At 47.4% G+C, this 12,270-nt stretch overlaps 1 protein-coding gene across 2 annotated transcripts in view; it reads right to left on the minus strand.

The window, feature by feature from the left end:
• CD82 (CD82 molecule) overlaps positions 1 to 6,824 on the minus strand; it is a 39,412-nt gene extending 32,588 nt beyond the window's left edge. The window contains exon 1 of one of the 2 annotated variants that reach the window (XM_027642363.1): positions 6,729 to 6,824. The gene's annotated coding sequence lies outside the window, so the exon portion shown is untranslated. The remainder of the gene's footprint in view (positions 1 to 6,728) is intronic. The other variant, XM_027642362.1, reaches the window with a different exon arrangement.
• Between the last annotated feature and the right edge of the window lie 5,446 nt (positions 6,825 to 12,270).

Below are 12,270 nucleotides of genomic sequence, written 5' to 3' on the forward strand. Positions count from 1 at the left end.
GGAGCAGCCACAACCACCCCCACTTTAGTTGAACTGGCAGAGTGTTATCACCCTTGGAGGGATCTGGTGCAAAGGAGCTGCTGAGCCCTGCGCAAGAGGAGCAGCCACCCCATGCAGCTCGCTCGCAAGGCTGACCTGTCACACAGGACAGGGCTCCACTTCTCCAGCCTCCAGTAACCTCCATTGTTCCTGCAGCCTCTCTCCCCACTCCTGTGCAGTGTTCCCAGAGAGGTGCAACAGACCCCTCGAGAATCGGGAGAGGGTTATGCCTTTACCTTGTTTCACAAGGCTCACCAGGGCTTCTCCACACAGCTGTGGTCTAGCACTGTTCCACACAGCAGCTGCCGAGCAGAAGTCTTTTCTAATTAAAAGAGCTTCCTTTGGGAATAGGCAGATTTACTGCACAATTGAGAGGGCTCTTTAGTTATTCCATGTGCAGTGTATCTGCAAGCCTGCATTAGAAAGGGACCTGAATGCAAAGAAGAGTCCAGCAGCTTCTTAGACTGTTGGGAAATTATATCCAGACAGCTGGGTTTTGTCTGAGTGGGGTTCCTCTCACTCTGAAAAGACTGCAGAGATGAGCATAATTAGAACTCCTGTCTGCTTATTAAGCTTCAGTTTCTTCAAGCATGCAGCACAGATGCTGCATAATAGTTCCCATCTCTGTTTGGGTGGTAAAAAATTCAAGGTAACAGCAGGGGCAAATAGCCTTGCTAACCTGCAGGTGAGCAGTCTCCTTAATCCAGGTCCCACTCTCTTAACAGGGAGCCTAGCTCCATGATCAGAAGACACAGAAGAATGGGAGTGAGGGGACAGGAGATCAAGTTTACATAGTGAAGCACTCTGGGAAGTTGAGGACATTCCAGTAAAGCCACTCAAGATTGACTCATCACCAGCAGCTTCAATTCACGTTGACACACATGGCAGACACATGACTAGCTCCACAGCAGGCAAGAGGATACTTTGTGCCATGCCATGAGCATGAAAGAAGCCCCAGAACCAATGCATCATTATAACTACAGTACTAGAGATAGTGTCCTACCACCACAAAAGCCAGCCTGTCACCCTTTTATGCAAAAACTACTCTACAAATTCTTTGACTACAAGCAAAAAGGAGAGGAGCAGAGCAGTCTGCACAGTGATTTTTGAAAGCAGGCATATTAGCTCTGGGGACCAAAGTTCAAAATTTCCTCTATACTGCCACCACTGAACACAGAACCTCTTTTAAATTTCTGTTCACACATATCCCAAGTAATGTTAACTAAGCCATTTGCAGGCTCAAGGAGAAATCAGGAAAAAAATCAAGTAGGAAAGGAATAAGACATTCCCAACACAGATATTTTTTTCTCTCTGCCCAGAACACCTAGAAACCAAAATGCCATGAAGGTACAGAAACTTCCCTGGAAAGGTCTAACTAGAGCACTGAAGCATTTTGTACAACAGTAGAGACAGTCTAGTTAATTTATATTTCACAATTGATTCCCAACAAAACTGCTAACCATCTATCACAGGAGACATGATGCTGGCTCTAGACATTTAGTATTTACATATTCTTATAGTATGGGGTGACAGCAGCAGCCCTTGAAGTCCTAGTCAAGTGCCAAGATGCCACTTCCACACTTGCCTTGCATGCTGTTCCAGAAGCCCTGCACCAACAGAGCATAAGTTGTGGTCCCACAGCACCCCAATGCACCAAACCCCTAGAGACAGCTCACCCGAACCTGTGCCAGTCTGGTACACCCGCTCAAGGAAAATCAAGGTCCTGGAGCAGGTTGCTTTTAAAACTAGACAGGCAAGGTGCTGCATGAAGCCTCTCCTGAGGGCAGCAAGTTCCCTCAAACCCATTCTGGGGAGGGCACAGAAACCTCATGGATCACAGAGGCAGTGACCAAAACAAGGTGCTGGTGGAGGACATGGTCCGATCCAGTGATGTAACCCTTTCTCCAAGGCACTTCTGGGAAACAGCTCCCTTCATTCACAATAGGTAAAGCTACTTTGCAGCATGTTCAGTCCCCTCTATGCCAATCCCTGTAAGCTAGTTCCTCTTCTGCCCTCTTCCCAAACCACCTCCATGGCAATGGAGGGAGAGCAGGAGCAGCAGCAGGGACAAAGGGCAGTTCCCATCTCCAGTTGTGCGAAGGTTAGCTTGGCTCAAAGTACATGCTGCAGCTCTGACAGATCATCCATTCCTTTGCTTGTGTATGAGAGACCTCCCTCTGACTGAAGCAGAATTGTTTTGCCTACAAAGGGAACTCTCCATTATGTAACTTCAAATCTTCAGGCTGCTGGATATCCTAATGTATATAGCTCCTCCCAGACCAGTATTTGTCCAGTACACATGGCCATGGGATTATCATCATACTAGAAGAGATCAGCAATCTGCTTACAGCTCAGCAACAATTTTGCAATAAAGGGTAAAGCGCTTTTGAGATGCACCTGTTTGCTCAAGTCTGCGCTGCAAAGAAACTAAATCACCAGCCCAGCAAAATTCTTAATGAACGCCCCTAGTCCTTTGCCTATGTGCAAGGCCCTTCTTCTGGCCCTTCTCTGCTCCTGAGCTCCTTAAAAAACAGACAAGCCACTTACCTCAGCAGCAATTTTCAGAAATTAAGTACATGCACCAGTCTTTGGTTTGACTTGCTTTTAAATGGTGGTGTCCCAGTTCTGAAGCTCCATCAAGGAGACAAAGAACTAGAGCAGTCAGCCAGACAGCTGGTGCACGTGCCTCTACACACAGGAGAAAGCTTGCCCTCAGTTTAGTCTCCTTCCCTTTCTCCCCTGTATTTACTTTGGACGAGCCACAAACCATCCAGCTTCCCTGGCTCTGTGGTGTTAGAGAGGACACACACTTGGGTACTGAGCCAACAGTCTCCAATCCTTGTCCCCATCCCAACAGGCTTTTTCTGCTGTCATCTACAAGGCAGTCCCTTTCACAGAGTTGCCCACGGTAACGCCTCATCTTTCTCCCAGAAAATTAGCTAGCTCTGAATCTGTCAGTGCTCACAAGCAATGATTTAAGTAATCTCCAGTACACAGTTCCTTGTGCTTCACTTATCATCCTGTCTAGGTTCGAGTCAGCAGTTAACTGTTTCAGTGTTTCCAAGCCCTGACAGCCCAGAGAGGTTTCAGCAAACAGGCTCCACCACAGCCAACCAGTCCTCAAGGAACTACTGGCACTGGCTGTGCCTCCTGTATTATTCCTTTCACCATGCCAAGAGAGCCTGTAATTTTTAGCCTTTCCTCCATTTCATTCCATCTAAAAACACAGAGCAGCCAAGAAGAGGCAGAGGTGGTTAGGTAATGGATTGAGTCTTATTATACAGTTCCTAAAGGAAAGGTGGCTCACCCAGCCACCCCTTCACACACTGTCATTAATCATTTGCCTGTAGAAAGCTCCAATCTCACATTCCTCCAACAGATACATCAGTGTAAGAGTACAGTTTATTTCTTTACTCATCAAAGCTGACAAGCACACGGTGAAAGCAAGGCTGCTGGGCCCAGCTCCCCCTCTGCTGTACAAAAGGACTCCAGATCTCAGGACACCGTGATCCACATTCAGAGGCAAATGAAGGCAGGGAAGGAGAATAAGGGGATGCAGATGTCACGTTCCTATTTTAGAGAGGTGAAGTTAAGGAACTCTAGCATAAGCCATAATTCCTGGCAGTAAGAAGTTAGTTTTGATGCACAAAAGTTTTTCTACACAGGAAACTGAGGAAGAAGTGCAAGAACTGATGCTCTGATCATCCTCGCTGCACAGAACCACTGAAAACATTGCTACCTCCTCCAGCCTTCAAAGCCACTCAGCCATAGCCTGAGCCCTGACAGACCCCCTCCAGCACCTCCACTCACCAGTGAACAGAAACAGAAAAGAGACCAGGAAGAAAGTGGCTGCCACACCATTTTAAGATACCATTAAAGTGGACCAATAATTACTACTTTAGATAGCATGGGCATGGTCCAACTCCCAGCATCATCCTGACATTCCTGTGACAGACCCTATGCCTTTGGTGTCCAAAGTCCTTGTGGCAACGCCTTTTGCTGTGCTGTGTGCTTCCTGCTGTAACAATGCCAGCAGGCACCAAGAACCACAGCCATGGTTTGAGCTGGAAAGTGTCTCAGGGCCTGTGATTACCAGAGGTCTGCAAAACTCCCACCTGCACTTCTCTGATTTAAACACCTACTGGATGAACACCTGCGGTCCTGGATGGACCTCTCCTGACTTACAGCAGTAGGACACGGAGTAACAGGAGAGGGATAAAACCTTTCCTCGGCTACAGTCAGATGAGGAATTTCATACAAACCCCCACCTTGCACTTCACAGAGCTGGAAGCAGAGTGGTTTGAGTAGCAGGGGCAGGAAACCTTCATGGAGCTGTGGGAAGGCCTTATTAGAGGACCTTCTGTACCATCTTACAGTTGTAGGTCACACAACACCTGCCTGTCCTCCAAGAACTAAAATAGAGACAATAACAGTAATGAAGAGAGTCCAGATGAGCTGCATCATTAAAGCTAAATCCTCTTAAGGGAGGAGCTTCTATGCAGCCCACAGGGAGGGCTTTCTCCAGGCATTCAGCTTGCATCCTGTTCTATTTCTGTCGCACACAGGTAAGAAGCTGAACAAACACTGCAAGACTTCACCAACCACACCTGCCCTGCAGCACAGGGTTTGAGGATGTCATCTTAGCAGTCCCCACAGCTCTTGGCAATGATGGAGAAGCCCAGGCCAAGAGGGGTTCAGATTCACAGAGGCTCCACAGAGTGAAGCTGTTTTGGAAGCAAGATCCCTCTACAAAAGATGTTAAATGAAAGGATGATAGGAGTGAGCTTGCAGAGCAGTTGGCAAAGGTTCTTTTCACCTGTGTGGCAGTCCAACATGAGCAAGCACCCATGGATTTTTTTTCTTTTTTTTTTTTTTTTTTTAAGTACAACTGTAGCTGTGAGAGTTCTTGCTTCAGCAAAAGGACCAGAAACAAGTGTGAATGTTAAAAGCCACCCCACTGTTACATGAGGTTCTGCTATGGGACACTGGCAGGTCTTTCACCACCCATGCAGTGACAGGTCACTGACGACACCACCAGTGACCTTCTGCCTCCTTAACACTTTCTTCCCACTTAGTGCTCATGAAGTATTCAGTAAGATCTGAGTAATTTGTCATTTTTACAGCTTGTCATATGCTTATCTTGACATCAGCATACAGTAGTACATTCCTGAGACTGCTCCTCTCACTAGACACCTCTCTCTAGATTTTCAGAGCCATGTTTCTACACTTGGACCTTGTCCACGAAAAGGATTCCAGTCACAGGCTTCTGGTTGATGGTTCTCATGCAGCAAGCAAGCTTCACAGCAGCAAGCTCACATCTCAGGCTTTGATGAGGATTTTTCTCAAGCCCATGGTATCTGAGAAAGCAACAAAAAAAAAAAAAGTCTTCCGTGGAGAGGAAGTATCACTGATGGCAGATTTTGAGACAGCACTCTCCAGCTGCACACCCTTGCTTGCACAGAAGCACACAGGAGTTGGCAGAAGTCACACATCAAGAGGCCTCACCAGCATTGGGATGGGTTACACCCCTGTGATCTTCAACTGTCAACAGCAGCTCAAACATCTCCAAGAGCTGCTCTCCTCACCAGCCACTACCTCTGAGAGCACTGCAACAGGACACTGTCCCTCTCTTGCACAGCTAGGAAAGTTTCAAGTTCTCATCTCATACACAAGACTAGAGTTTGTCCAAGATATAGGAACACTTCATTCTAAACCAGTTTACTGAAGCCAACATTTAGATTCCAGGATGGTTAGGTCTGGTTTTATTCCCCCTCCCCCTTTTTTTTTTTTTTTTTTTTTACCAAGTGCTCCATTTTACACTAAAGCATACACAGCAGAGCTTTTATGCTCTGGGGCTGAAACAGCATGCCTGGGTTGTAACATGCCACTATCCTCGTATCAACAGATTTGTTAACAGTCACACTGCAAAGGCAATTCACAGCCAACATCTACTCAGCTACTGAACCTCAAGCTGAACTACGCTGAACTTCTCACTGGGATCTTAAAAGGAAGGTGGGGGGGTGGGGGGGACGGACACGTTAAGCTGGGCCAGCACCAGATTTCTGTAGTCGTAATAGAGTAAAATCGCTACAGAGGCACCTAACCCGCATCCTAGAAATCAAACAAGACAGAGCCGACTGAAGACCCCGCATGCCCAGTCTCATCTGCAGGCAGCGGAGGTACTCGGCCGAAATCCCTTCACAGCAGCAACCAGCCGGGCCCACAAGACACCGGGTCCGCTGCACCTGGCGATGGTTTCTTTCGGGCCGCACACCAGCTGCGCCAGAGGATCACAGCTCGCCCACCGACTCAAGTTTGGAGGGACACGCCCGAGAGCGGCGAGCAACGGGGACCGGCGCCCCGAGAGGCTCCGCCGGCCCTGGCGCGGAATCCCCGCCCGGGGAGGGGGAGCGGGGCTGCCCGGAGCGCAGGGGGGCCGCCCCACCGGCTGCTGCCCCTCGAGCGGGACTGCACGGACACAGCGGAGGCCCGCGCCCGGCCCAAAAAGAAAGCCCCGCCGAAAACCCCCGGGAAGTCCCGGCCGGGCACAGCCCCCGACTCTCCACGCCGAGACCCCCGAGTCGAGGCTAGCGGGGTCTCCGGCCACAGTCGAGGGAGTCCCGGCACACGCCCTCTCCTCCGGTGCCGCCCCGTTCCCCGACTCCTCAGGGCGGGCGGCTGCAGCGCACCTACCTCCCCGGCTCGGCTCCGCTCGGCACCGCTGCGCTCCTTCCCACCGCCGATGTGGCCCCGCGGGGCGGAGCCGGCGGCTGCACTGAGCCGGCCCCGGGGCGGGCCGCCGCCCCCGCCCTGCCCCCGCAGAGGGGCTGCGGGGAGCCAGCGCCTCTCCCGGCGGAGCTGCTGCGCCCGCGGCCGTGCGGTGCTGCGCGGTGCTTCTCCGCCCGCCCTCCTGCCGGGGGCACTGCCCGCTGCGGACCCCTTTATGCTCATTCCTCAGAGCGAGTGACACGTTTTCCACTGCCCACCTGTGTGGCCTCGGCCCCTGCCTCCTCCTCTCCCGCTGCGGCCAAGTCACCTTGCTCCGCTCAGGCAGGTGGCCAAGCTCTGCACTGGGGCCCTTTGCCTCGCCTCGCTGCTCCTGCCGTGTTACCCACCTCTCCCTGTGTGCCTCGTCAAGTAGGTGCACACCCACACGCACCCACCCCCAGCCCTATTAAAGTTTAAGGGCACGGGCAGCGTGTCTGATCCTGCGAGAGAGAGGTGCACTGTGGCTCTCTGCCCGGTGAAAGCAAGCCTGGTGATCCACCGAAAGATTTTTCCAACGCGTAATTTCGCTGCCCCAGTGAAGCTTGTAAACGTCAGCAGAGCGGAGCATTGTTCCCCCTCCAAACCCCGTTAAGCTCTTGTTTGCCCCAGTGCCTCCAGCACTGACGATGGTGAAGTGCTTACATGCTGTGGCTGCTGTTTGCTCTGCTGACCGGTGTCGTTGCATTGTTTCCATGGGCTTCCCCGTTTTTTGCAGTGTATCAGCTCTGTGCAGTGGGCAGCAAGCTTACACCAACAGCTCTTTGTTCTGGGCACGTGGCATAATTAGCCCAATGGGATCCTGCCTCTGCTGGTAGAACACAAATAAAAATAGAAGCGATAAGGCAATCTAACAGTAACAACAATATGATCGTCTTTAAATTCTCATATCAAAGACACTGAAAACAAATCCATCAAGCCAATCCTAAAATAGAGGAAGGTCAGGATGTCCCTCACCCTTCTGAGGAGCAACATTCCTCACTTTCATGGCTTCTGTTCTGACAGGAGGAGGACCAGTGAATTCCTGCAGCTCAAGGCCCCAGTCCTTGTTCCTGGGGGCAGCAAAAACCACTTTGCCCTTTTTACTGAGACAGGTGTACAATGACTACCTTACTCTCTCCTTACAAGGGAGCCTCTCTCAGTCGTTTTTCTGTGCCTGCAGGCTGATTCCTCACTATGACACCAGGCTTTAAAGAAAAGATTTTAAAAGGTCCTTTTCTAGTCTGTGCTTTATTCATTGTGTCTACTTGACTTTAATTTTTGCATTTGGAGTCCTATCCAGTCCAAACCTTTACCTGCAGATCCCAATCGCTTTCCTTGGTACCAGAATTAAACATATCATTTTTCCCTTTTTCAGCCATGACACTCAAAAGCCTTCCCACTAGCTTGTGTATTATCCTGCAGACGTCTTACTTTTGTTGTCAGGATGAGCATGAGGTCATGCAGTGCATGAAGACAGGCCACATAACAAGTCCTCCTTCTTGTATGTTGGATAGCATGAGGCAGAAGAGACCATGGAAGGAGGCTATACCTGGAGAGCAGGTGTCACTTGCTGAGTGCCACACACGTTGCATCCTGCACCCTGGGCTCCATGTCCTCCTCTGTGCCACCAGCAGATAACTGCAGATGCATCAGCTGGCATGAGGGCTCAGCTGGGGAGGGGTGATTCAAATGCAGGTGCTGCAGAAGAGGAATGATAAGGTGGAAGTGAAATGACTTTCTCTGCAGAGGCTTTTGTGGGTGTGGTCTCACCACTCCTGTTTCTGCAGCTGTCCATAGCAATACCAGGCTCCCTGGCCTGCAAACTGGCTAATAAACTTAACTTTGCTAAGACTTCTCTCTCTTACCAAAAAACTTGTTAGGTCAGCTTTTAGCACCTAAGACAAGAACAAATTTTGCATAAGAATTTTTTGGGGCGATATCTGAAAACTCATTTACAACCAGTCTTGGGGACCAGGTGTCTCTCTGGATATCAGCAACACTCCAGCATCTCTTTTCAAGCAATTAACCTTCATTAAAAACAGTCATACTCTCAAACAAAATATCAAGCCCATTTTTCTTTATCCTTTCTCTCTCTGTAATAGTCTTTGTCTTTAATTTAAACATTAGCTCAGGCTTATGCCTGTACTCTGTAAGCCAGAATGCTTACCTATAAAGACATAAGGCTCTATGAGACAGGTGAAGTAGCATCTGCCTGTTCTTATATTTAGTCTTTCTCATCTTTGCACCATATCCAAGCTTACAGGTACTGGGCGTGTAGCTTGTTTCTGATTCCTACAAAAAGTGTCCTACTTTGAGGAAGAAAGCCTGGGCTCAAAATATTTCCCTGGTGGATTAGTGTGAAGGCTGTTTCTTAAAGAAAATGGGTTTAAAATAAAAAGTGATTGCAAGGTACAGTGCAAATGGATCGTGCCAGCAGCTCTGGTGCCCAAATGCATTTGTGTCAATGTCTTGGAGAACAGGATACATATTAGCAAGGGCAGTGTGGAGATAAATATGCATCAGTGATTGTGTGTATAACTAGTTATGCTTGAGTGCCACTCAGATATGAATCAGTGAGTCTGTAGAAAAAGTATTAAGTCTATACCACTGCATTTGCTCAGAGCAGGGGATAGGTTTTAAATGAGAGCTTCCAAAGTGCCTGAGTTTTATTAGGAAGTCTGACACGAATCATGCTTTTCAGAAGGCTTGCAACAGGGACTTGGCAGCAGAGGAGAAACAGATCTACTGAGATGTTGCAGCTAAGCTGTGCACAGATGGCGGACTAAAAACCCAAGTATAAACAGCATCTTTTACAATGTACACATTAGGCTGGATTCTCAGCTAGTGATTAGACAAAAGTGCTTGTAAGAAAACCCCAGGCTGGAGAAACCCAATATTATGCGGCCTTTGAGGCTGAAAACCAAATTCACTTCAATGGCAGCCAGAGACCAGCCAAAGGGTCATTCAGCCAAGCAATCTGTTTTTGCCTTGGGCCATCTTCGTTGCAAATACAGCAACCATTCCCGGTCAAACAAATACTTTCTTTTCAGGAGGAATTAATCTCTTTACCCAATCAAGTCATGGCCTATTCTGTGGATAAACAAGGGAAGTCTGCACGCAGTCCAAGTCCCTGAGATGCAGCCTGGTACAGGTCTCAGTTCATTTGTACACAAGGTCTGTTTTCTCAGGCACAGGAGAATACTAATGCCCTGCACAGAGCTGGCTGTGCTGTGCCTTTATGGTTGTTTGCGGCCTTGCTCTGGGTAGTGAGAAGCTGCACAGTCCCCACTGCTTTGCAATGAAAAACACATGGATGGCTGATAATTATGGATGGCTGATAATGATGGAGGGAGCTATGGTCCTCTCATTCTCTGTTGGTAAACCCATGTCTGATGGGTAAGGGTCATCCTGAAACAGTGGGATACAAGCAAGAAAGTTCCCATCATTTATGTATGGGCAGCACTTCATGTCTCTCTGTGAAGCTGGGATAGAAGTCTCAGGATTGTTTGGCAGCAAGCTGCAGAGTGAAAGGGACAAAACTGCTTTTTTCTAGTCTTAGAGGATCTCTGAGAATAGAAGGTCTGAGATTCAGCTGGCAAAGGTTGCTGCCCAGTGTTACATGTACCAGAAGGAGGAAATTAGTCCTTGGCATTAGGAAGAACAGAGAAACAGGAAGACACATGGACTTATAATGTTTGCATATTTATTTCCTTATTGCCCTTAAAAAAGCTTTGAATTGGCCACACATTACTGTGACTCTAAGAGAGGAAGGATTTTTCTGTTGATCGGGCCAAAACACTGAGGGTGATGCAGTGATGAGTGCTGTAATTATCAATACAAACTGCCTAACTTTGAAAAAAAAATAGAGCAAATAATTACTATATTTTTTTTCTTTTTAAACTCCAAGTTAAAAAAAAATGACCAAAGAACTTAGAGTTCATGGTTATTGTCGGTTTGACAGTACAGTATAAAATAGAAAGAATGCAAAGCACAATTAAAAATCACAGTTTTTGTCAAGTCTAATTTGACAGAAGTACATTCATGGCACCATAAGCAGAATCTTCTTTTATTTGCCCCAAGCTGTGTTTTATTAGCAAATTAATTATATAGAAAAAATCATGGTTAGAGTGAACTGCAATAAAAGTGCAGTGGTTGCTGAAGCTTGTGGAGCAAGAGGAGAGTATTTTAACTTATATTAGGGGAAGATATGTTTATTAAAAGGTATGTTTTCAGGACTAAAGTATTTTTACTAATTCTGTGTTTTAGGACTTCAAAGTGCACAGGTGAGCTTTAGTAAACTGAATTAACTTTCCTGATGACCAGTTGCCCTCCCCTGGCTGAAATGAGAAATGCAGGCAATTGAAATTTTGCAGGAGGTTAGACTTGTACAAACTAGAAGGAAACTCTTCTGCCAGAAACACTACGTAACTGGGAAGTAGATTGGTTATTTTGGATCCTGGTAAGGGTCTCTCACAGCTGACTATTACAGAGGTGACTGCAGTCCCAAAGTTGGTATTTTGCAAGAAAAGATTGATCCCCCCTTGACAGGTGCTGGAAAATGCAGCACACAGAGATGTGTCTTCCTAGGCAGGAATTTTGGGACTATTGAACTCTCAATTTTTGTGGTCTGTTAAGCAATAGCAAGTATGGGAGCATGTGCTCCAGTACATGTTGGATGTCCATCTGACTTTTGGCATGGAAAATTTGCTGGAACAAATCATCAAGATTTACCATCCTGTACTTTCATAATTTCTCCCTTTTTAAAAAAATTCCTCATAGAAACAAATCTCAAAAGATCTATGAGCAGGTCACAGACATCTCTGGATAGAGAAGAGTCCATGACTGTTGCTATGGGCTAGCTCATTTGAGGCAGATAAGACAGAAAATTACAGATGAGTTTCAAAAATGCATCCCACTCACTAAAGGAACTCTTGCTTGTTCTGCTGAGCTCAGTTCGGTTTGTGGGCATGCCTGGGCTAACAACATCCACAGTGGGACTTTGTGAAACTTGATGGATCTAGCACTTAATTCAATCATACAATCCTCTTTGTGCCTTTTGCAAGCATCTTTGGCAACCAGAAACTAATTTCAAAGAGGTAGCATTCAGGCTCAGTCCCTTTAAACACCTGTAGATATGGATGAACACCTCAAGAACTTAACTCCTGAGGCTTATATAGTAAACACCAAAATTTTTCTTCTTCCTCTTACACAGAAGTATTCTACTTCTTCAAATGTGCTCTCTCTCTCTTTGGAGATACAAGGTGTTTTGTTTGTGGCTTTTACAGGTGTGCTGGTTTTGGCTGGGGTAAAGTTAATTTTCTTCACAGTGGCTAATGTGGGGGGGGGTGTTTTGCATTTGTGCAGAATACAGTGTTGATAATATGGAGATACTTTTGTTATTGCTGAGCAGGGCTTACACAGTGCCAGGGCCTTTTCTGCTTTTTGTCACGCTGGTGAGGAAGTTGGGGGTGCGTGAGGGGTTGG

Source organism: Corapipo altera, unplaced genomic scaffold (assembly GCF_003945725.1).
Source record: "Corapipo altera isolate COAL_440 unplaced genomic scaffold, ASM394572v1 23b, whole genome shotgun sequence".
NCBI lineage: Eukaryota > Metazoa > Chordata > Aves > Passeriformes > Pipridae > Corapipo > Corapipo altera.